This window comes from Pleurodeles waltl, chromosome 12 (assembly GCF_031143425.1).
Source record: "Pleurodeles waltl isolate 20211129_DDA chromosome 12, aPleWal1.hap1.20221129, whole genome shotgun sequence".
Taxonomy (NCBI): domain Eukaryota; kingdom Metazoa; phylum Chordata; class Amphibia; order Caudata; family Salamandridae; genus Pleurodeles; species Pleurodeles waltl.
The window spans coordinates 194064616-194090756 of NC_090451.1; the positions used below are offsets into that span (position 1 = coordinate 194064616).

At 46.1% G+C, this 26141-nt stretch overlaps 1 protein-coding gene across 3 annotated transcripts in view; it reads left to right on the top strand.

The window, feature by feature from the left end:
* The window catches only part of BANP (BTG3 associated nuclear protein), a 927800-nt gene that overhangs the window by 48584 nt on the left and 853075 nt on the right, over nucleotides 1–26141 (top strand). Inside the window, exon 2 of one of the 3 annotated variants that reach the window (XM_069217390.1) lies at nucleotides 8371–8501. The exons of the other annotated variants lie outside the window; for them this stretch is intronic. The gene's annotated coding sequence lies outside the window, so the exon portion shown is untranslated. The remainder of the gene's footprint in view (nucleotides 1–8370; nucleotides 8502–26141) is intronic. 3 annotated transcript variants of the gene reach the window in all.

A 26141-nucleotide genomic window follows, 5' to 3' on the forward strand; every position in this document is an offset into this window, starting at 1 on the left:
GGGAAACCAAAAAAATAAAACACTTACCGTTCTGGCCGCCACCTCCTATTGCCTCGCTCCTCTACTGGTGTCCCACCACAGCATTTACTGGGACACCAGCATAGGCTCCCCAGCAATCCTGGTGCTGCTGTGATGCTAAACTAAGCATGAAAGCAGCATCAGGATTGGTCTGAGCGGTTTAAACTGCCGCTGAGACACTGCCTTGGGGTCTGTGCAGTTTCTCCAGTCCGGCTGTTCAGCACTGAGACGGCCGGCCAACACACATGTGCACTTAGGTGCACACTCTCCTCCTCCCCCCTCTTCTCTCACCCCCCCCACCACCCCGTGGCCCAGCCCACCCCTCCCTGCACTGCTAGCTGAGCCAGCAGATGAAAAATAAAACAATAGGTAAGCTATTGGTTTATTTTTTGTCTGCTGGATCTTGGGGCTATCCTGGGGCTATCTGTGGACTTAGAGCTTACAAGTAGATTCTCGCAGATTTGTATGCGAGTTCTGGATGCTCTGTCAGTCTATCAGCCCTGGCTGACTGCTTAAAGTATCCAGATAAATTGTACTTAAAATGGCTTTTTTGAGAAGTGGGTCTAACTGAGGTGCTAAAAGTCCAGCGTTTTGTAGCCATAACAGTTCTCAGTGGGTTGCAATTAAATAATCTCTGCGAGTACACTTAACAGTGGTTAGTATTTGGGACCTAGGAACAGAAGCTGCTGTGATCTGCAAGTACTTAGACCCATCAAGTGCAAATCTTCCCAGTGACAGGCTTGAGCCCCAATGCCCAACATAGGGAGCATCAAACTACAGAATCAACAACCACAAATAAAATGTGGTAACATTAACATGTTTTCGTTAAACCCTGGTTTGCACACAAGTTGGAAAAAATGTCGGCATTCATACATTCTTACCCTCTGCGCAGGGGCGTAGTTTAAGAGGGATGATACACCCTCCTAATAAATGTATTTTCTGATGAATAGTTGGGTAGAGGTGCTGCCAGTCGGGTATGGTGAGGCATCTGTCGGATTTCACCAGGACTTTTTACATACACACAGGGAAAATCACACACACTCCTCCTGTCTGTTTTGAAAGTCGTTGAATATGTTGGTTATTCTACAAAATATTGTCTTTTCTTTCCCCAGCCTTATTTACTGTTACGCCCCTCCCTCCCTGTTTGAGTATATTATATTTTTGACTTCCTTCGTTCTTTTCTTGTTTAGACTTAATTTGTGCTGTAATGTAGCTCATGCCTTATTGTGCCATTTCAGTTCTCGCTTGGGCAAAGCCTCCCTATGTAAGGCTAAGACTGTGAAACCAGGGGCTGCCTGGCTGCTTAGGTTGATGCCATCCCTCATATTGCTCTGCCTTTGCTTTAAGTGGGATGTCAAACGATAAGGCATTTGCAGGGGCATAGCTTGGTCAGTAAGATTGGGGGGGGGCTTCATATTTTCCCGCAATCGCGCTGTTATGTAATATCAAATATATATAACATTTAGAAGGGCACATGAAAGGGGCTAAAGGGGCAGAGGTAAGGGAGATGAATACGGATTGGTAGAGGTACTAAGTGGGAGAAAATACAGTCCTTTGTAAAATAACCAACATTTTTGAATACTTTCAAAGTAGAGAGAGAGAGTGTGTGCATTTGTGTCTGTGTATGTAAAAATTCCTTATGAAATCTGACAGACACCTCACCAAAATCCACTGAAAGCACCTGTGTAAGAAGCTGGGCCGGTGTGTGGTGAGCACCTATGGTGTTGTCACCTTATAGCAGGTCCAGGTATCCCCTGTTAGTGAAGTGTAGGTAGGCAGTGTCTAGGAATCCAGGGCTCTCTAGAGGTGCTGTGGATGAGCAGCCAAGACGTATCTAGGAGACATGCAAAGCTTATGCAAAACCACACAGCACTTACATGAAAGAACCACACAATGTTACAAAAATAAAGGTACTTTATAATAGTAACACAAATACTAGATCACTGACTAGGCAATTCTATACACATTAGCAATCAGTTAATACCATAGAAAGCAAAAAGCATTGGTGAAAGCAATAGCAAATAATGAGGGCCCTAGGGGAGGGCCAAACCATATACTAAAAAAGTGGAATGTGAAAGGCAGCCCCCCCACCCAAGGAGGTGGAATTGGTAGAAGGGGGCTGGAGGAGTTAGGGACCCCAAGAGGAGAGTTCCAGAGTGACACCCAGCGACCAGGAGAGCAGCGGCAAGTATCTGGTTTTCCCCAAAACCAACGGGAGGACTTTGGAAAATCATTATGCAAGACCCAACCAAGACTTGAAGAACCCAAAGGGTGCACAGGAGTCGCAGTGATGCCAACTCAGCACACTGGGAGGAGTGTCCCACGTCACTGGAGGAGCAGGCAGGAGACTGCTTTGCAGGAAGAAGTGCTGGGGGCCAGGGCTACACGGAGCCTGAAGATCCCTTGGAGGAGGAACAAACAAGCTGTGATAGCTGCAAGAGTCACAGTGCACAGGGGTACTGTCCTCAAGGAGAGGCAAGGGCTTATCGACTCCCAAGTTAGACAGCTGGTAGAGAGGACCAGGGGGACCACTCCAGATCCCCACCTGTGATGCAGGATCCATGCAACTCCGGAGGAGGGAAGATCCATGAAGGCAGTTGTCGCTGCAGTTGGTGCTTGCGGATGCTGGGGAGAAATTCCCTTACTCCAAGGGAGATTCCTTCTTACAGTACGAAACAAAAATTGCACACACGGTTCCAAAAAGAAGGTTTCTTTTAGACCAAAAGGTTCTGCATACCAAGGGAAACAGATTTTTCTTTTGAAGCACGAGCCCTCACTCCCCTACCGGTGACATGCTTCATCATAGGGCTGTGCTCCTCGTCAGGCTGGCGCTGCAATGCCTGACGGGCCCCGCGTGGGGGCTCTTTGCCGGAGATCTTTTGAAGGAAAATGTACAGCCGGTCAAAACAAAATTTTTTTTTATTCGAGGATTGGTATAGTAATGGTTAAAAATACCTAGAGGAAGGATATGATCAAAAATTTTATTCAATATTGGTACCTCTGGCAAGATTAAAAACAATAGATAGGGATATAGTAAAATAATGTCTACACTCCCCATAAAAAGAAGAATTTCCAATAACAGCTACTAACTCTCACAATGGGGAGTAGTAGAAACCCTATGATGAAGCATGTCACCGGTAGGTGAGTGAGGGCTCGTGCTTCAAAAGAAAAATCTGTTTCCCTTGGTATGCAGAACCTTTTGGTCTAAAAGAAACCTTCTTTTTGGAACCGTGTGTGCAATTTTTGTTTCGTACTGTTCTGGGAGCTTCACACACGGAACCAGGAGCCCTGTCTCCAAATATCCCATCTTTTTGCCCCCCTTTTTGTTGTTTTTCTGAAGATTCCTTCTTACTTCATATTCAGGGTGAAGACTCGCCGCCCTCAGAGGATGCACAGCCGGGGAAATGTTGCAGTTGCTGGAAGGAGCTGTAGAAACAATGTTGCAGAGCGGAGTTGTCGCTGTAGTTGCAGATTGTCGGTTCCTGGAGGATCCAGTTGCAGTCCTAGTGGTCAAAAGATGAAGTAAACAACGCAGAAGAGTCCTGTTGGAATCTTGCATGTCGAATCTGAGGACCCACCCAAGAGGGAGACCCTAAATAGCCATGTAAGGGGGATTGGTCACCTAGCAGGGTGACCACCTATCAGGAGGGGGCTGTGACGTCACCTACTTGGCCTGGCTACTCAGATGCTCTCAGGGGCCTCTGCCCAACTTGGATTCAAGATGAGAGTCGAGGAGCCACTTGGAGGAGCTCTGGGCGCCGCCCCTAGGGTGGTGATGGACAGGGCAGCGGTCACTTTCTTTGTCATTTGTCCAGTTTCGTGCCAGAGCAGGGACCAGGGGTCCCTGTACTGGTACAAACCGGTTTATGTAAGGAGGGCACCAAATGTACCCTTCAAAGCATACCAGTGGCTTGGGGAGGCTACCACTCCCAAGCCATGTAACAACTATTTCCAAGGGAGAGGGTATTGCCTCCCTCGCCCACAAGAAATCCTTTGTTCTGCCTTTCTCTGCCTGCCTGAGCTGGTCAAGCAGCAGGAGGACAGAAACCTGTCTGAGGAGTAGCAGCATCTCTGGCTACGCTGGAAAAACACAGAAAGAAGAAGACTGGTAGGAGCAATGCTGGGGATCCTCTCAGGAGCCCCCGGAGTGCATGGAATCATACAACTAATGCTGGCAACAGAATTGGGGTATGATTCCGATATGTTTGATACCAAACATGCCCAGGGTCAGAGTTACCATTATGTAACTGGTGAACTGTGTCCAGTACACGGGTAAAATGGCTCCTCCGCACTTACGAAGTCCAGTGTAATAGAGCTGGAGTTCATAGGGGCACCTGTGCTCATGCAGGGGTGCCCTCACACACACATGTACTTGCTTGCACCCTGCCATCTGGGCTAGGAGGGCCTACCATTGGGGTGACTTACAGTGACCTAATGCAGTGACCTGTATTGAAAGGGAGCATGCACCTTTTCATGCAAGCTGCAAAAGCAGGCTTGCAGACACATTTTACATGGGCTTCCATGGGTTGCACAATACAAGCTGCAGCCCATGGGGAGCCCCTGGTGCTCCAATGCCCTGAGTACCTGAGTACCATATATTAGGGCCTTACATGGGGACACCAGTATGGCAATTGTGGTGTGTGCAAAGTCCTAAGTGACTACATTTAGAGGGCGGAGAACACAGTCACTGGGGTCCTGGTTAGCAGGATCCCAGTGAAAACATTCAAACATACTGACAGCAGGCAAAAAGTGGGGGTAACCATGCCAAAAAGAGTTTACTTTCTTACAACTTGCCCCCAACTATTTTCCTGAAAATACATTTATTAAGTGGGTGTAACACCCCAAACACCCTTCTCGGAGCTACGCCCCTAGGCTTTTAGTCCTCTTTACAAGTGGTTCCTAAGAGTATTGCCCATGTTTTTCAGTGTTAATAATGTGCCACTCGACTATAAGTATTACTTGGTGTGGTATTATCAGACAGTCTTACGCACCCAAAATGATCACTTGCTTTTCTTGCTTACAGCAGGACAAGGCTTGGAGAACGGCCTGGAAATTGTGGGAAACATGTAGTATTGCCGGGTCCTGCATGTTATTCCCTATTTTGGGCCGCTAATTGGGCAGATAATGGCGCACAATAATGGTGAAACCCATCTTGTTTTTATCAACTCATTTTACCAGCAGCCTCATAATAAGGCTCAGAGTAGGAGCTAGGGTTACAAGCCTCTTCAGCCTGGATTCATTACAACTCATACCCCACTACTGTGATGGATTATTGTTATTACAAAAGTGCATTCCTTTATCTTTCTCTGTCCAGAGCACAAGGCTCACAGCGTCTACCTGAAAGGATGCCACAAGCGGTCCCTCCCCCAAAAGTTGTAATCTAAAACTGCATTGATACGTTAGTCTCATTTTCTTACTCCTAAAATTAATATCACGGGCAGACTTCTCATCACGCAGATGAGTCCTACATTTGTGGTGACTAAACCTTAGCCACTCACTTGAACCTACCAAAAAGAGTCCATTCCCTCCCCCTCTCATACCAGTCTTTCAGAGTAACAGGCTTCTGAACAAAAATAAGTTCATTTTTTTACTTACATTTTTTTGTCGTTTTTAGGTTTGTCTGGGCAGGATAGTTGTCAGAACTATTGCTCATAATATACATAGAGTGGGATTTGAGTCCACCCTTTTCAACCACTGTCTTTCTTTAACCATCTTCTTTCTTTGCCTATCACGCCGTGGCACAGCCCAGTGCAGTATGTGCCTCTAACCTAATGCTAATGTGTTTTTGGATGTATTCTTCTGTTTCCGTGCTAATGCTTGCATTGAGCTGCACGACTACTTTAGAAATATAGGGGGTCTTTCCGACCCCGGCGGGTGGCGGGCGATGCCCGCCGAGCGGAAACCTCCAAAAGACCGCACCGCGGTCAAATGACCGCGGGGGTTATTACAACTTTCCCGCTGGGCTGGCGGGCGATCTCCAAAAGATTTACTGTCGCGGTCAGAATGGCCCGGGAAGCACTGCCAGCCTGTTGGCGGTGCTTCCTCTGCCCTCCACCCTGGCGGTTTGAAACCGCCAGGGTCGGAATGAGGGCCATAATCTGTCCTCTCCCGCTTGTCTCCTGTGTGCGTCTTGCTCTGTTCCTTCTCCTTTCCTCTCACTCCTCTCTCTTCTTCCTATGTGCACTCTTCATGAATGCCATAGCTTCCAGTTTTTCACTAGATCGAATATGTTCTGTGCTAGTTGCTTATGCTCCTTAAGTGGGTGCAAGGATTTTAGTAAGCTTGTTTTGACTTCTGCTCTCCATATCAGAATGCAACTGAGCACCCCACATGGCCTTCTCCCTCCATAAATAAAGCTTAGCCCTTCTGCTAGTTGGTCCGACCATGTTTTCCTGATATCTTTTCACGCAGTCACTTGCTCTGCATTAGCAGAACTCTAGCAACACATCTCGCATTTCTGCAGTCGTATGCTCAAGTATGGAGAAACAGAACACTAATCCTGAAAATGCAGCACAACGTGTGATGAAAACATCAAATCACATTTTATAATTAATTGAAGCAGTCTCCATCAGTGCTCTCACCTGCGCCTCTCTGCTCCCGTTTATTTTTCTGGCCGAATTGGTGTGTTTGTAAAGATCTACTGATCTGTTCTCTGCTTTTACCGTTTTTATATCCATTTTCCTTCTCTTCTTCACTTCTAAGCAGTACCGCTGCCTTGTAGCATCTCCGAAATCATGGTTTTCTTCTGGAGCGTTGTATGCTTCTGCTTTCAGTCCTGCAGAAACGCCCGTCCATGGTCGTCATAACCTTTCTAGATCCCCTCACCAGGTGACCAAATCTCGTATTAATAAATAACAATAATAGTATTTTACTACTCTTCCACGTCATTCTACACCAAATCACAATTTGTTTCCTTTTCTAAGTATTCATATGTAACGCCTGTTGCCTCGTGTTCCGAGGATGAAATTGAAGGCAGGGTGGGGGGTAGAAAGAAGGTAGTAGGGTAGAAAAGGAACCCAAAAAGGTCAGGAATAAGGGGCGGGTGAAGGGTGGCAAAGCACCAACCCCCGCTCCTCCGTACAAGCGTAGCCCAGAAAACTATTCAGTTGCATTCAACTTTGTTCAAACACTCTAAGTCTGTACAGCTGCAGAAGTGATTCCTGGATCTTGAATTGTTAAAACGTTTTCCTAATATTTTGCATTATTTCTTTTCAGCTGCATTTCATGCCATCATTCTCGGATACCACGATCCTTTTGCTGCTACTAAGGATGTTTTTTTCCTCTTTCAGAATGATAATGCCAGAGTTTACTTTGGGGACCCTGTGTCTTGACTTTGAAGCTCAAGGTCACTAAAAATGGTGTGCTTGCTTGCACTGCCATCTTTGAAATGATGGTGTTTACTCTTCTTTTGTTATATCTATGGGCGCCCTCCTGTTTTCCGTCTTCGTACAAGGGTCACAGGAGACTAGCTCTCTTCCATGCAACAGGAGCTGCTCTGTTTCCACAGTGCCTATAGATAAAGCTCTTCTCCATTTTCCATAGGCCACAATTGTGGCACGATTTTTTTTTACATTTATTTATTTATTTTTTTATCGCGGATTTGCCCTCTCCCCACCTCCAGCCCCCCTCAGAAAAGAGAAAGAGTTCTGAAAATCATCATTACATCCTGTGAAAATACTTTGGACCTATTCAGTCAGCAAGTACTTCCTCTTTCTGGGCACTATGGCATATTGCATAATTCCTGCCCTATTAGCAAGACTTCAGAGTTCTCAGGCCAAGTGTGCCTAAAGAAGTTATCTCAAAACTTACACATGCTTCATAATTTCATTTTGCTGTTAACATATGTGGACGATGGTAGACAATTAGCCATATGCGTTCGAGTATCAATTCTCAATATTCTACGCCAGACCTTCCTTTTGGGTTGGTTTTGGAGATTATAATTGTCTGAGACCTGTTATTGGCTTGTTGGAGTAAGCTGCACCTAGATCGCATAAGACTGAAAATTGTAATGGTGGCCCTACAAGATGTGTGATCTACATAAAAAGACAAAATGATGGTCATGAGAGGCCACTGGGAAATCAGGTGTGCCATACACTTCTTTCCTTGCACGCTTTTAAATGAAAAGGTTGTGCTTCTAAGCAGTGTATCTCACCCCAGTAGATGGGCAGTCTTTCAGTAATGCGCTTCGAACAGAGGTTAAAACATTGCAGAAATATTGCAGCTCTGAATAATAGGACTAATTAATTTGCACATTCTCAACTTCTACATTAGCGTGAAACCTCAATGAACTCTGTTCTTTTTCCTCTCGTCCATTCCTCGCTCACGTAATGACACCTTGCTTCTTTTCTGCAGTTGTTTTAAAACAGGAAACTGAAGAGAGAGACCAGGATATGTACGAAAGAATTCAATGAGACACGGAAGGAGAGATGGGACTGGGGCCCACTACAGCATATCAAAAGTTGGCACAGGACAATATATATTTGGTATGTCAGTAGAGCGATGTGAATCACGTTTCTGTCACTTTAGAGAGTTGTGGATTCTGGAAAACCGTGTGAAGAAACACGTTCATTTGGTGGTGCTAGAATAGTCTCCACATACCCTTTAGCAATGTTCTTCAGTTGACACCCACCGTTCTGCATGGAATTCAGTTGCATGTAAGTGTGAATAGATACACGTGTTAGGCTTCAGAGTGTTCTGAAGCTTAAGGGTCTAGGGGCCATATGTACGAAAGCTTTTTCCCATAGACACAGAATGGGTCAAATCCTTTCGTACATCTGGCCCTAGACTCCTGGGGATCTTCTAAGTGTTTCAGGCTTTGAATGTCAGCCGGCTAATCAACTATGGTATATGCCTAGCACAGGTTCTTGTATGCAAGATCAACATCTGCAGGTATCCTGATCTTTGCCCCAGGAGCTTTTGGATCCACGTGGTTTTATGTTTTAAATCTTTTATTGTTTTACACAATACATCATCATCCACCTGCATCCAGTGGCTGGTGGAGAAAAGTTTCACTACAAATTGTAACTTAACTAGGGGAAATAAAGCCCATGAACGAGGGAAGGAAGGGGAGAGTAGTGATCTTTAGGTGGTGAGATATTGGTAATGTCAATGGTGAGCTAAATAGTGTTGTGGGTCAAGCAGTGCATTGTGTCTGAGTGGTCGTGTGTTAAGAGTCTACTTAGAAGAGTGTGCCTGCTGAGTAAGACGGAGGACCTGCATATACCTTGAGTAGATCCCCTCATGGAATTAGTCGGACAGGTATTGCATGCATGGTCCCCACATCTTATCAAACCGTGGCAGGGTACTGTACACCACAGCCGTCAGTTTCTTTATCTCCAAGAGATCCACCAGCTTGTATAGCCAGTCTGCTTTAGAGGGGGTCGCCTCTGAACCCCATCGGGCAAGCAACGCCTGCTTGGCGGCCCCTATCGCTAGTGTTATGGCTGGTCCTCTAACTGATTTGAGGGGGTATGTTAGCGGGTTAGGGAGGCCCAATTGAACATAAGCATGGAATCTGAGAATATCTGTGTTAAAAATGTCATCTGCCGCCGCCAGGTTCTCTGCCCAGTATTGAGTAATTTTAGGGCATTGCCAAAGGAGGTGAGTGAGTGTGCCCACCTGGCCACAGCATTGCCAACAAGTGTTCTTTCTACCTGCTTTCCATTTGGCTACCCATGCCGGGACATAGTACCAGTAGTGTGCTATATTAAGAAACATCTCTTTGCTGGAGGGCGGAGGCGCGAGCTTGACCAAGGATATAATTCCATTCCTTAACTCAAAAAGTGCGGTCACATTCCTTCTCCCATCAGCGCTGCACCGAGATTTTCTGCTTTGGGATGTGTTTGTTTAGGAAAGCATAAACGTCAGGCAGAAGGCGCTTATTGGAGGTGTGGGTGAGCAACCATTTCTTAAACGGTGTAAGAGGGCGGTTCGCATGCACTCTAATCTGGCTGAGTGATCCAGTGGTGGATAGCTAAATATTGCTGGTGAATCGAGGATAGGATGCCAAAGGCAGCCCGTACTTGAAAGAAAGCCATAATGCCATCTACATCAAATAAATCTCCAATGCGTTTGCAGTTGCCTTTTTGCCACTTGACAAAGGCATAGCCATGCAGTGCGGTTGGAAAATCCAGGTTTCCCATTATCAAGGGTTGTGAGGAGATAGGAGTGGACAACCCCAGCTTCGTCTCGACCTTGTCCGAGGCTCCGAACAGTGCACGGGATATACTCCTACTGGGCTGTGCTGTTTCAGGAGCCACAGCACCTTACAGATGCAGATGCCTGCCTACCCTGGTCCATGAAGCACCAGTGATTTTCTTAACAAGTTCATGACCACTCCACTACATATCTCAGTTGAGCAGCTTGATAGTAAAGTATCAGATGGGGGACACCCAGTCCCCATTCAGCTTTGGAGAGGTAGGTTTTACTTCATGCCATTCGCACCCTTTTCCATATGAAGTCCTCAAGGAGGCGCTGAATTTTGTTGCGTATCTGTTAGGGTGGGGTACACTGTTTGCATTACATATAGTACTTTAGGCGTCTCATCTTCACTATCATCAGCTGTCCCAACCGGGAGAGACCATGCTGTTGCCACTTAGACAGATCAGGATTGTTGTGTAGCTGGATTCAGCAATGCGTCCAACAGTAGAGTGTATTTGCAGGCCTAAGTAGGTTATCCCTTGAGGGGACCAAGAAAATGGGAACTGACTTTTATGTAGTGCCTGTTCCTGCTTTGAAATAGAAATATTTGAGGCTGAGAACTTAAGCAAGTCAGTTTTAAATCCATTGTCACAGCTAAAATTGTTTAGTTTGTGTACCACTGCAGGCATCAAGACTTCTGTGTCGGACAAGACCAGCAGGACACCATCCATGTGCAATGCTGCCTTATATTCTGTACTTCCCATGGGTCTCCCAGATATACGTGAGTTTCCACAGATCCTCTCAGCAAAGGGCTCCGTGTAGAGGGCAAACCGCAGAGGGGACAATGGACACCCTTGCCGGCTGCCCCTGCAAACAAAATGGTTGAGACGTAAGGCCATTAACTCTCACCACCTCTTTTGGGGAAGCATAATTACAGAGAATCCATTTCCTGGAATCTGGGTCTGAGACCTATGCCCCCCAGTATCAAACAGAGGTAGGGCTAGTGTACCTGGTCAAAGGCCTTCTCTGCATCAATTGACCAGAGAAGGGCCAGGATGTTTGCACAGCGTGTTTTGTCCAAAAGATGGCAAATGCGCTCAGTGTTGTCACTGCATCCCCATTCAGGAGTGAACCCAGTTTGATCGGGTCAATCAAACCCTGCATATAGGGGGCATGTCGGTGCTCCAAAATCTGAGTGAAGATCCTAATATCTACATTTAATAATGGGATGGAGCAGTAGGAGGAGCAATACCTAGGATCTTTGCCCAGTTTAGGCAACACTGTGATCAATGCCAGTTGCACAGTGTCTGTAAGGGTGTCAGTCTTGCTGAACAAGTTATAGAAGCATGCCAGGGTAGGGGCCAACAGTGTCCTGAATGTCTTGTAAAAGTCTGGGCTATAGCCATCTTGACCAGGAGCTTTGTCCGCTGGGAGGAGCTGAATGGCCAACAAGACTTCATTTACTGTGATATTTCTGTCCAATAAGGAGGCCTCTCCCTGCAGGATCACTTTCCCCAGAGCATAGGCCAGATTGGCCACAGCATCCGCCTCCTCCAGCTCCTCTGCCAAATATAGTTCGGTGTAATATTGCTTGAAGTCCCATACTATTTGGGCGTCGCACAGATGGGCGGTTTGGTCAGAGCCTCTGATCTCTTTCACTCTATTCCTGGCTATTAGAGAGCTCAGTCTGTGAGCCATTAGGCGTCTCACTTTATTCCCTCCTGCATAAAACCTCTGTTTAGTGCACAACATTGCATATTCCGCTCTATCCATATCTAACGCTTTTGGCTGTTTCCGCCCTGCAATAAGTTGACGTTGTGTAGCAAATGAGCTTGTGCGTGCATGTATTTCTTCTATCTCCTTTACTGTTGATTCTAATTGAGAGCAGGTAGTCTGCCTATCTTTATTAAGGTGGACTGCTACTGCTATGAAATGGCCTCTTATGACAGCCCTTATTGTGTCCCATAAAGGCCCAGTAGGGGTGTTTAGTGTGTCATTCATGGCTAGGAAAGTAGTGATAGCTGCTGAAATTCCAGTACCAGCAGCCTCCTACGTCAGTAATTTGGAGTTTAGACGCCAGGTGTCGGAGCATGGGGCTTGAGTTTGTAGGATGCATTTTAACATGAGCAGGTAGTGGTTAGAGAGGGTAGCTGCACCTTTCTCTAAAGATTTTGTGGTTTGTGTGATACGTGGGAATGTAAGAAAAAGATCAATCCTAGCGTACATTTGGTGGGCGGCGGAGAAGAACATGTATTCTTTAGTTGTGGGATGTTTTGTGCTCCATACTTCCGCCAACCCCAAATAATCCAGCTATTGCTTGCACGTCAGTGTACGAGCCCCAGTTTGCCCGGTGCGCGGAGTGAATGTGTCCATAGTTGTTTCAGGGACATTATTGAAGTCCCAGCCTATAATGATGTCCGAGTCAGCTGAGTCTAGGACTCTGCCTATAGCTTCTGTAAGGAAGTTTACTTGGCCCTCTTTGGGGGCATAAATGTTTGCTATTGTGTATGATTGTCCCTGTACCTCGATCCTCAAGGATAACAGGTGCCCTGCTATTTCAGTCTGCGTTTGTAATACTTTCCCGGTGAAGTGAGAGGCCAGCAGAATCACCACCCCTGCATTCTTCTTTGAGGCTGATGAAAAATATAGGTGGTCGAACCATCTGGAGCGTAAGTGCTTCCAATTGGTTTTAAGTAGGTGGGTTTCTTGTATGAGACAGATATCACATATTTTGCAATCAGATATACCATACCAGCATCCCTGAGGAATGTTAACAATGCTAGACTCCTGAGGAATGTTAACAATGCTGGACTCCTCACTGGCAAATTTAGGCCTCTGACTTTTAAGCTGGGGATGTTAAGCATTGTATTATGTATCAAAAGGAGCCATGAGAAGCTCTTGTATGTCTTGGAACGTCCCCAATATAACAAAATAGCATGTCCTGCCCACCGTGTATACGCAGAGTAGATAGGCCATATAAAGAGGGGAAAAAAACATACAGAACTTTGTATAACCAAAATATTCCCCTCCTGGGAATCTAGCATCCAAACTATGGGGTCCATGTCGACGGCTGCACAAACAGCGATCTACCATCATGAGGGGATTGAGGAGCTCTACCGCCCAATGATCCTGTTGGTGTTTATAGGCTGGAATGCTGATCCTCGTATCTTCTCGTGTATACTGTTTGTGAGGGAATTCAAGGGGTCCTACCGACCCGGGGTCTGTCTGGAGGGAAGTCTATTACACATCTGGAGTGTAGTTTCAGTGTTCCCTATCTGGCTCGGAAATGCTGTCTCAGTGTTGGAGGTGTCAGAGCAAGGCCTCCCGGCCCTCTCGACTATCCAACTCTGATGGTTCAGGAAGCTTCTAGTAGGGCTCTGATCTGGTAAGGTATCAGACGTTTCTTCTGGGAGACTGTCTATGTTTAACAGGGCACAAGCTTCAGCTGTTGTGTGGATGATCCAGGTTTCATTGTGCCATACAAATGGGAGGCAGAGAGGGTGTGCCCATTTATAGCGGATGCCCTTGTCTCGCAGGCATTCAGTCAGTGGCTGGAGTGGTTTGTGACGTTGCAGTGTTATTAAGGATAAGTCGTGAAAAAGCCCTACCTTTGCACCTTCCAAGTCAATGGTATTTCGCTCAGGCACCACATTCATGATGGCTTCTTTTTGTTTATAATAGTAAAGGCAGGTGAGTATGTCTTGAGGTTGGCCGGGAAGCTAAGCCGGCTGGCCCGCCCTATGACTACGGTGAAGTACAATGCCCTGTCCTGCTAGTTCAGGCGCAACATGCCAGAATAGATGTGTGACATATTCTTCCAGCGAGCCAGGCAATGCCAGTATAGGGACTCATTTGTTGCGAATGTTGGATCTCTGTGAACGTTTTTCCAAATCTTCGAATTGGTTTGCGCAGTTTCTTATTGGTATCTCTCATCTCCAGTAATGTTTTGCTATGGCTCTCTAGTTCCTCTTCCCCCTGCGTCACTGGAGCTCTCTATGTTGTCTACTCTCTATCCCAGATTATCTATGTCCTGCCACAGATCCTTAACTTCGGCTACTATGTTGTGCTTTAGCTCTGCTCTGTCTTCATGTAAGGTCTTAAACAAACTCTCTAGAAAAGCCTTTGTGATCAGGGTATCTCCATCTTGGGCAACCCCCATTGCCTCTCCTCTTCGTGTGCTGAATTAGATTGTCCATCTGTATCTGCTGCTGTCTCCTAAGGTTATTTAGAGAACAGGTCTTTCAGTGAGGCATCTTTTTTTGCATGCTTATGAGCAGCCATGGCTGGTGGCGGAATCGTGCTATGTCTGACTCTTTCAGCATAAGCAAAGGGGTACCTATTGTCCTCTGCGCTCCTAATGCAATAGCCAGGGCCAAGACGCATATCTGAGGGGATGTCTGTGTGTGGCAATCAGTGCTTAATGGGCCCCAGTGAGTGGCAAGTAGCTTGATATGGGGAGCCTCCCCTGCAGCCATCCAATTCCATCCGTCTCTGCCGTCCCAGACTACCAACCGGGGACCAGGAAGGTTTGATGCTTCCCAGAGGTACTACTGACCAACAGTTAAGTCCTGTGTTGTCAGCCGCTGTTGTTGTGAGTCCCCAGAACTAAGCAGCGAAGTTCAGATAAAATGTGGCCCAAGGGGCCTAAAGATGGGATGAAGAGGTCTACAGTGCCCAGCTTATGAGCTGAATCGCCATTCTGCTCCTCCGGTCTCAGCCAGATCGCCTATGCCCAGTGGTCAGTCTCCGGTGGCTGTATTAGCACCGCTCCGCCAGTCCGATCAGCACCCGTGCAGAGGGCCGCGAGCATCTCATGGGCCTTGACGCACACTCCCTCCCAAGAGCAGGCCGCACACCTAGTAGGCTGCTATAGAGGTGCAACCCCGTCACATACCTCTTCATGGACTGCTGGGGTCATTCTCCTCTGCGCGCCCAAAGGCAGGGTGTGGGCCCATGCTGCAGCGGTCCGGTGTATGTCGTTAGATGGCCTGAGTGGGCACCCGTAGTGCTGGGAGTAATGCAGTGTGTTTGCTTTGTGTCGTAGCGACGCCCCCAGCAGCCAGTACAGTCCCGGAGTAGATCTTCGCAGATCTCCCACCCGCCCTAGTACGATGTCTTCGTTTACCGTTTGTGCATCTCAGAGGGCTGATTAGGCAGACCAGGGAGCTCTGCAGCTCCGCTCTACTCCAAGGCCTATGGCCGTGGCATTTTGTGTGTCGCGGCTTACAATGCCGGCCCGGTGCATGTCTCTTTGTGGGGTCTTTTGGGCCGTTCTGCTGTAGATTCTCAGCCCTCTTCACTGCTGGGGGTCCACTAGCACTGATCATGAGCTTCTGGACCTATGGGGGATATGGAGGCTCCCTGTGGTCCGGTTAGCTGTTTCGGAGCTCTGAGAGTGCTCCTACTCTGACACCATGTTGGACACACATCGTCCACTTGGTTTTAAAGCCTGTTTAGGGCAGTTTGCAGAGCAAATTAAAGCTCAGCTTTATTTGAGGAGGATAGAAGCCTTTCTATTTTTTGTGCTCATTCAAATTGATGTGATTTAACCTCTGCTCCTCCCAAAACCGGTACCTTGGTCTTGACTCTGTTCATATGGAGAAAGGCCTCATTCACCCAGTAAAAACTGTGGTCTTGGTCCTATGGTCTGTTTTTCTGGTAGAAGTGCACTTTGAAGTTTAAAAGGTACTGTGTAAAAAAGCTAATAGAAATAGCATATGTAGACCTTGAACAGCAGGCAGGAGAAGTTTGATTCTGGAATGTTGCATGACACTGCTTGAGGACAACTCTACTTTCCAAATAAATATTTGTATACATAATGGAAAGATCACCTTCATTTTGTGATTTTTCTTAATATATTTGTCAATTTCTTAGACTTTTCCAGTAGTATGCCATGCTCCACTATGTCTTTTATGGCTGAGACTTTGAAGTGTTAAGGTTGTTTTTCTCTTTCACTAGGTTTGGGAGGGGCTATTTTCTAATGTTGGTCTTGAGGGATTCAGAGCTCGTCTTGAGCTTAACTCCAACCTTAAGTGCATGATTTAGTTCTTCTCTTATTTGAAGCTGCCTCATTACCTTTGATTCCATGATTTTATTTTGTAGGATATTTTTGTAGGTCTGCTGGTAGTTGGCCAGCATCTTCATATTTTATGGTTCTTCAAGAGCAGAAGGATGATGACATATTTCAAGGGAGCCTTGATGGCTCTTTTTTTGGAGGAAAACATTTAATAAAGATGTAGCTCCTCCACCCTACCCCCACAAGTGACTGGAGGAAATGTCTCAAGCATGAGGCTGGGCAAGATACCACATGTCAAATAAATTAGTTTTTTTGTTATCCCCAACACCACGTTCTCCAAACGTTTGTATGTGGTATGTGCAATTGCTATGAGAGAGGGAAGGTTAGGATTCTGGGTAGCCGGATTTGTGGTCTTTGATTTTGGTTATGTTGCAAAAGGTTCTGTGGTTCTTGGGATGCAACAATATGCTCTTCTGTAGCTCATATTTTCTCATATTTGTTAAAGATAGCCCTTGTATGGAAGGAGGCCATAGTGATAGCTCAAAAATTAAGGTCTCTTGAACTGTTGTTGTATCTTGGTATCTTATTTGTTGTCTGCTTCGGGAATTTTATCTTCTGATAACTTGTGTTATTGATGTTCCAGGTTATGACTTGGGTTATGTTCGAGTTGAATGTTTTATACTGTAGGTTCAGCTTGGCCAGCTGCCATTATACCAGTTAGTTTGTTCGATTGGCAAGTTTTGGTTTTCTTGTTTTGCGTGAGTCTGTATTACCAATTCTATGGATCTTTTGTGGTTGAAAATTCCTAGTAAGTATCTTGGTCTGCACAATTTGGTGATTGCTTGATCTCTAGGTTGCCTTGAAATCCTCAGTACAGACATTTCAGGGGATGAGGTAAGGAATGGGTAGAGAATCCATCCTAGAAGACGGAGGTGGGATTCACTATCCAAGTTTAGCTGAAAGGGAGAACAGATTGAGAGGTGTATCCACGACCATGACACTGAGACAGAAGGACATAGATGAGCTTTGTCAGTAGGGAAGTCGATTGTGTGGTGTTTTTCACAATGTGTGGTGTTGAAAATGTGTATAGTTTTGAGTCTTACGGAAAGGTCTTCCTCAAGACTGTTAATGAAGGGTTTCCATACCACTGGAGAACCAAAAAGACACATCTCTTATATAGGTTAAGTCTTGGATGGTGATGACCACTTGTGTTGCCCTTTATTCCACTCTCCTGTGTCCTTTGGCCTTACACGTCCACCAAGAGCAAATAATAAGGACATCACTTCCTCATTTGGATAATGAGTGAATTTTGTTTCTCACATTCATGGTTCATTTTATCTACAGGAAGCAGTTGAGATTTCTTCAAACCCACACTGACCCAGCTTGTATGTTATATAGTTTGCATCAAATGCTGTAGGCCCCATAGTATTTCATACATAAATAGGTGTACATTTCCCTAGAATACAGAAGAAAAGGAATGGAAGTAACCTGGAGTGATTGATTTTGATAAAATATATAAGTTCTTACTTAATGTGCTAGTGTTTAAAGGGCAAAGTACAAAATTCACAATAGGAATTCAGAACTGTTCAGTCAGCAGATATCACCTTGCTTATTCTTTATTCCCAATGCTGTTAAAGTGGCCTGAGCAATCATGAGGCTGAGCAGTAATGTTATTTGATGCTCATTGTGATAGACATGTAATCTGTGTCCTTATGGCTTAGTCAAATGAAGTTGTCTCCCACCTAAGTAATAACTTCAAAGTGACTTGAATTTATTCAGCCTAGTAACATGTACCTCTTGTACAATGAGTGGTTTCTGCTCACCCTTTTCCATTTAAGACCAGATTATTTATTATCTCTCATGTGGGTTACTGAGCATAACCAAAAATATTTGGGGTCCTTACTTTTTATCAACGACACAGACCAAGAAATGTGCACCAGCAGATGAAGACCCTCTTCCTTTGTTGGACATTGTTCGAGAGAGAGCGTGTTTCATAGTAGTTGTAAGATTATCGGATTGTCAAATTTATTTTGTTTATTATTTCTCCCTTTCAGTCTTAACTTTAGCATTATCGTTTTAGTTCTGCCTCTATTTCATTGAAATGCTGTGTGAAGACCCACTCTTTATTAATAGCAAATAGGAGCCCTCTTCCCTCTGTATATATTCAGGAAAAAGCCAGCATCGCTAGTGGAATTGTTAAAAGGCGTATTGGAAGCAGGGTGAGATATTTACGAAATTTATCTTCAGAAATTGCCTATGACCTGCTCATTTTATTTTTTCATGATGTAAGCAGCACGTGACAATATCTCCCCACCTTTAGCTTTGAATGTGTTATCTACCTGGTTTGATTCTAAAATGGTATTTCTGTGATGTTGCTCAAATCTTGCAGTGGCAGGCTTATTGTCAGTAGGTTACTCAACTGCTCTAAAAAAATGAAATCAACTCGGTATTGAAACAGAACACAAATAACAAATCAAATCTTTACTGTTTCATTCTTTTTGCTGGTGAACTGATAATTTATCATGGATACATTAATCCCTTGCTGCAGAGATGAGAGTTTTGGACAGCTCTATATTTTAGAGAAAACCCACTCTCCTCCTCAAGAATGCTGGTAGACGGCTGGGGTGGTAAAAGCTTGTCTTACACATCACAACTCTTTAAAAAATCATCCAAAAACATGGAGCTATAACTGCGAAGCGTGTCCCACAAGCACCTTTGTTGCCCTGTAAGTTTAAGCCTCTTCATAACTAACAAGCTTATTTTTTATAAAGATTGTTTTTATCATTGTGGTTAATGGAGTGTACATAAAGAAGCAGGAGAGCTTTACAATGGCATTAGAAGCCTCACAGTGTTCATTTCATCAATCCTCTGTTTTATTGCTGGAAGAAGAACATAGTTGGGTATCTTAACTGGACTAGCATGTCTTTCAATGGAGGAACCTGTAGCAGAACATTGTTGTTAGATCTGACAGCCTTAGGGTGGTCATCCCCCTGCTTTTTGGCTGCCTCCCTCCACTTTTCTGACACTGTTTTTGCTGGTTTTAGGACTCTGCTAATCAGTATTAAAGTGCATATGCTCTCTCCCTTAAGCATGGTAACACTTGTTAATTACCAATTGGCATACTTGATTTACTTGTAAGTCCCTAGCACTGCATGTGTCCAGGGCCTGTAAATTACATGCTAGTAGTGGGCCTGCAGCACTGATTGTGCCGCCCACTTAAGTAGCCCCTTAACCATGTCTCAGGCCTGCCATTGCAAGGCCTGTGTGTGCAGTTTAACTGCCACTTTTACTTTGCATTTAAAAGTACTTGCCGAGCCTTAAACTCCCCTTTTTCGACATATAAGTCACTCCTAAGGTAGTCCCTAGGTTACCCATAGGGCAGGGTGCTATGTAGGAAAAAGGCAGGACATGTAGTAGTGTGTTTTATATGTCCCGGTAGTGGGAAACTCCTAAATTAGTTTACCACTACTGTGAGGCCTGCTCCTTTCATAGGATAGCATTAGGACTACACTCATATATTGTTTGAGTGGTAGATTCTGATCAGAAAGGGGTAACCAAGTCATAATTAATATGGTCAGAATGTTAATAGAAAGTCCTGCTTATTGGTGAGGTTGGATTTTATATTACTATTTTAGAAATGCCTCTTTTAGAAAGTGAGCATTTCTCTGCACCTAAAAACCATTTGTGCCTTACAGCCTGTCTCCAGTCAACGTCTGGGATGGGCTGGTTGACAGCTCCTTGTGCACTTCACCCAGACTACCGCAAACACAGGACACTCAATCACACCTGCACATATCTGCATCCTGAGTGGGTGTTCTTGGGCTGGAAGGGTGGAGGGCCTGACACTTACATTTCAAAGGCTAGTGGCCTGCCCTCACACAATGGACTGCCAAATGCCCTACTGGGACCCTAGCAGACAGACCTATACTGAAAGGGGAACTTGTGCACTTCAAAACCACTCTTTGAAGTCTCCCCCACTTCAAAGGCATTTTTGGGTATATAAACTGGGTCCCTGACCCCACCACCTCAGACACTTCTGGACCTGAACATGCAACCTGTCAAGGGAAACTGCCTGGCTGCCCAAAGGACTCATCTGGACTGCTTTGCTGAGAAGGACTGCTGCCCTGCTGCTCTCTGACTTTGCTGAGAAGGGCTCCTTTAGGGCTTGGATTGAACATGCCTCCTGTTTTCTGAGGTCTCAGGGGCAAAAAGACTTAATCTCTTCAGGAAACTCTTTGTGCAGTGAAAATGGATGCACAGCCTTCCTTGTGAGCGAGAAATCGCCGCACGGCTGAACCGGAACAACACAGCCCGAATCACTGAGTGGAAATTTGACGCAGTGCCTGCCTTGTGACAGAAAATTTGATGCACATTCTTACTGGATCGACGCACAGCCAAACCGGAACGACGCAGCCAATTCCCTGCGTGGTAAATCGACGCAGTGCCTAGTATGCAACAGAACTTTTGACGCATCATCCTACCAGATAGATGCAACGCCTGTGACTTCCAGCGTGCCCAGGATTTCCCTGCATTGTCCTTGGGTGTCAGAAAGATCCCTGCATCGCAGTGAGGAACCAAGACTGTATGCCGAAAAACGACGCAAGCCCCTTGCAGCGTGGAAAGAAACAACGCAACGTCTGTGCCATGTCGGAAAATCCGACGCACACCTTATTTTTCCACGCATCTACTTCCCTGGGGACTCTGTGCGTTTTATTTTTGACGCAAACCAGGTACTTTGTGTAATCGAGAGGCAACTGTTGATTTCTAAGGTTTAAGACTCTTTAAACCTGAAAAACTGATATTTCAACTTGTTCTTACTGAATCTTTATCTTTTTGACCTTATTTTATTCAGATAAATACCAACTATTTTTCTAAACCTGCATGGTGTGTTTTTGTGGTGTTTTCAATGTGTTACTGTATGATACATTGCCTTCTAAGTTAAGCCTGACTACTCAGTGCCAAGGTACCAGAGGGTGGGCACAGGATAATTTGGTTTGTGTGTGACCTACCCTGACTAGGGTTGTGGTCCCTACTTGGACAAGGGTGTATACCTCTGCCAACTAGAGATCCCATTCCTAGCAATTGCTTTTACAAATCTTCAACCTTTGGAGACCTGAGAAAATGACTTGCTGATATTGTTGATAACACAAAAATGCTCCTAGCTCTCTTCCAGCTTAGTGCTAGGCAGCACTTTGTTGGAGAATAGTGTGCAGTGCAATATATCGTTCAAATAATAAATTAGTAATGCATGAGGAGTATTTTAATAGCTTATCTTGGTAATCAAGTTCAATACTGGGATATTCTGTTTCCGTCCTGGACAGCTCCTAGGGGACTTTAAGTGGATCATAATCTCCTCACTCTGTCTCAGGCAAGGTTGCTGCACCCTGTGCCAGCTTCCGTGAATAAGCACATATTGCTCTTGAAATTAGAATTATCTTAATAGGCTTCTCAGGTCATTAACCTGGCAAACTTTCAATAGCAGGATACACCGGTCAATATTTCATCTATGTTGTAACTGCTATATTCTGCCTATTCAGTTTAAGTGCTTTTTCTAGGAAAACAAAGGTCCTCCTTCCTAACAGGTCACCAATCACAATCTGGGTAAAATATTTCAGTGCTTTCAGTGCTTGTAATCCTTATTCAGATGCGCTCTACATGTTTTTTTCCTTGCACACATTCAACCAGCTAAATCTGCCAGAAATTTTGCAGGGGAATTCTGAGTTTCTTAGCGCACAATGCGGACAACATGCAGGATTACTGCATCACACCCGATCTCAAGGAGTGAAACACAGAATGTGGAGGCACGACTGCACCCTAAGACCAAAGTATTAAAACAAAGCACATTTTCCTATTTTTCTGTTCTGATGCATTTCAGGAATGGTTTGTGTAGAAATGCTTCCTTTAAGTTTTGAAGCTTTTTTTCTTCTCTTTTTCAGTCTTCTGAAGTCGGCATACTGTGGTGGGAGCTCTCGTAGGGCCATCTTTAGAATCCATTGATATCTGTTCCGGTCAATGTTCTTGGCGGATTTAACTTTGCTTCTCAGATAGTTTTGTGCTCTGATCTTTGAGTACACCATAAAGAAATGTTTTATGTTTGAATACCAACATGGGCATCTATGCACTTCAGTTTTCCAAGATTGACCCTTTGAGCACCTGGAAAATAGGCTATAATAATACTTGTAATTGGCAGAGCTGCAAAACGGCAAGCTCTTACTAGCAAACACTGTATAAAATAATAATGATAACTTTTTTTTAAACTTATGTTTATTAGCATTTTTCAACTTTTTGGCATATACAATCAGTTTCAGTTACTGCATATATTAATATCAATGCACTCAGGAATGTCCAATTGTTTTTCGTCCTATTGTCGGACTCAGGTGGGTTATTAGTAAGTTCACATGCAATCCCTGCATTTATGTTTTGTATGACCTCGTCCCTGTGTGCTACATACGCAGTGTTTACGTAGGGTCGTGTGATATGCATTATAACATCCTATCTCGATGTCACACCAACCTAATACTTCTTAACTATGACAACTGTCAACATGTGGTGCGTCACGGGGGCAGCCTTTGACCACTACTTCGCTGGAGGGGAGTGCCATAGGCCCAGCGCTGGGGAGAACCACCACCCTCAGGTATACCTTCCGTGGCTTCGCGTCAGTATGGGGGTGTCCTGGGACTGGGGTGGGGCAATCCTGTACCCCTATCCATCCAAGGGGTCCGCGTCCTCTGTTATTCCCCAATTCTGCCCTCCCCCTTTCCTTATCCTTGACTGCTCCGAAGGGGGGTACAGTCAACTGTATCCCCTAGTACTATGGCTCAGTGCGTTCCACCTGTTCCTCTTGGCCTGTGCTGGGCCCCGACCCTCTTGTCTGCGACCCCGCTTCCCATTCCCTACCTTCCCATTTGATCAGAGCTTCCTCCCATGAGGGGGCCAGGGGTGCCAACCGCACCCCTCGGGCCTCCTCACTTCTCAGCACCTGTAGTTCAGCCATCGCCCATGTTGTCAATTCCTGTCTCCAGTCCTCCACAAGTGGAGGCCTCGACAATTTCCATCCCAACGTGATTTGCCTTCTGAACAAACCTAAAGCCAGACTGAGGAATCGGTTGCTCACCTTTCCGAGTGAGGTACCTGTGTACAGGCCCAGAAGGCACATAGAGGGGGTCAACTCCAAAGCGGCACCCAAAAGACCCTCCAGGTCAGTCAGGGCTGCCCGCCAGCTCCGCTGGAGCCCGGGGCAGTGCCACGTCATATGGCCCAGGTCCGCGTCTACTTCTCGGCATCTAGGACATCCCCGGGGCTCACCTTCGTATATTAAGTTCAGCCTGTGCGGGCTGAGGTATGTTCTATGTATGTAGTTGTATGTATCGTAGTCTGGTATCCTGTGAAACCACCCGTGGGTGTGCCAGGACCCTCCTCCACTCTGCCTCCATTAGATCTTTCCCTAATGTCTTTTCCCATCTCTCCCTCAATGTCTGCAATGGGTCTAGTGTGTCCTCACATTGTGCCTTATACAACCCGGATACCTGGTGCCGATCGGTTCCTGATGTCAACAGGAGGTGTAAGACCCGTTGTGTGGGAGGTTCTACATTAATTGTGTCCCAGTGTGTCTTTATGTGGTGTAACAGGTGATGATGTAGTATGAATTGGCCGGATGGTATTCCTTTCTGGTCGGTCATTTCTGTGAAAGTTCTTAATATCCCATTATTGAAGAGATCCCCAATATTTTCTACTCCAGCTTTGGCCCAGACTCCCAGTCCGGGACCCAGAAGGACTCCTTCCTTGGTGCCCTGGGTCATCACACCCAGAGGCAGTGCAGCAGAGTAAGGGTGCTCACCCCCCCATGCATCTCAGGCATTGTTTCCAGCACGAGAGGGCTACCTTCGTCATGATGTTCTCTTCCTGTGCCTCCACTCGTCTGCCAATCATTTGTGCTATAATCCGCTCTGTCTCTGTCACACCTCCGCGAATGCACCTGTCCACCCGGCCCTCCCCCGAACACCATCTGGGAATCCACTGTAACTGGCACAACAGATAGTAGAACTCAAATTCCGGAGCTCCTAGACCCCCTACACTAGTCGGTCTACACATAATCGCGAGTGCAGTCTGCCGTCCCAGATGAGGTCTCTGAGGAGATTGTTCGGTTCCCTGAACCACTACAGCGGAAGTAATACCAGTAGGTTAGTAAAGTAGTAAAGGAGACGCGGTAACATGACCATCTTGGACAATGCCACTCTGGCCATTATGGACAATTTAAGAGATCTCCAGAATCCCACAGAGGCGCGGAGCGATCGGAGTCCCCTTCCCACATTGCCTTCCCTTAGGTCCCTGATGTCATGGAATACCTGTATGCCCAGGTATTTGAAGGTATGTGGTGCCCATACCATGTCTTCCGGGCAGGACTGGGGACGTGGACCTCCCGCCACCAATGGAAATACAAAAGTCTTACTCCTGTTAAGGCGCAGGCCGGATAATCTACCAAAGCGGTCCAGGTTGTCGAGTGCCCACGGCAGTCCCGAGTCACCTCTGTGTACATTTCCACCAGCTGGGGCGCCAGCAGTGTGGAGTACTTCTTATAGAAGTCCATTGGGAGTCCGTACGTGCCCTGGATCTTCCCTGTTGCTAATTATGCAATGGCTTCTTGTACCTCCCCCAGGGTCACCGGTCCACCCAGATCCTCTCTCCCTCTCTGATCCAACCTGCTTAGGGGCAGTGGGTGCAGGTAGGTGTCTAGTGCTTCTTTCTCGAGCGCCTCTGGGCTCCTGTAGAGAAAGGTGTAGTATTCTCTGAAGTCATCATTTATGGTCCCTGGCTGACTTCTATGTTCCCCCTTCATGTCTCTAACCCCCACAATGGGTTTCTCCCCTCCTCTTGGTCTCACCAGCCAGGCTAACATCCTGCTCAATCTGCCCTCCTCCGCCTTCATTGAGGCCCAATGTCTCTGTATGCTGTGGCATCTCAGCTGCTCCTCAACCTGTGAGTAGTTCTTCTTCGCCTCTATGTATCTTTCTCGCACAGTTGCCTCTTTGCCCTCCCCTGTTTCACCCTCATGTATAACCTCCTTTAGCTCATTCAATTCCTGTTCCAGTGTGCGTCTGATTCCGATTGTTTGTCCCAAACAGAAACCCCTGGTCGCTACCTTAAGAGCCTCCCACTCCACGTGCTGCGCCCTTGTTAATGGTGATCTGATTCGCTAGGTGAGATTATAGCATCTCTCTATACGCTAGGTCTTCTAGCGCTGTCGGGGACAGTCTCCATATTGGGATTGGGGGTCTGTCACTGATCGCTTTCCATGTAAGCATGAGGGGGCTGTGATCAGAGAGGGTGCGCCCCAGTTTTTCCGAGTGCGTCACCTCCTGTGCAATTGCGGTGGAGCATACTATCCTATCTATCCTGATGTGGACTTTCTCTGGGGTGCTGACTACGCCATACATCTATCAGCTCCCAGGCCTTCATCCAGTCTCTCAGATTCTTACCTATTTTATGCGCCTGGGCACCCACCAGTGGCAGAGTAGAACGATCCAGGTCAGTGTCCATTATGCTGTTAAAATCTCCCCCAATCAATAGTTCCTCCGCTTGTCTGCGTATGATATGGCTCAATAGACGTTGCATAAAGGGGATCTGATCCTGGTTAGGGGCATATACACTTGTTAATGCTATCAGGACCCCATGTAGCTTCCCCCTTACTGTCACAAACCTGCCCTCCTGGTCAATGTCTGTCAAGGTGGCTTCAAATGGAACCCCTGCTCTAATCCACACCAGGGCCCCCCTGGCGAATGCCGAGTATTTGGTGGAGAAAATCTGCCCCCTCCACCTTTGCCTTAGTTTGTCAATCTCGGTCGTCACAAGGTGAGTTTCTTGTAGTAAGGCCACGTGTATACCCCATCTTTTTAAGTAGGCTAGTACCCTATGTCTTTTGGTGGGCGACCCCATTCCTCTTATATTCCATGTTAATATGCTGTAATCT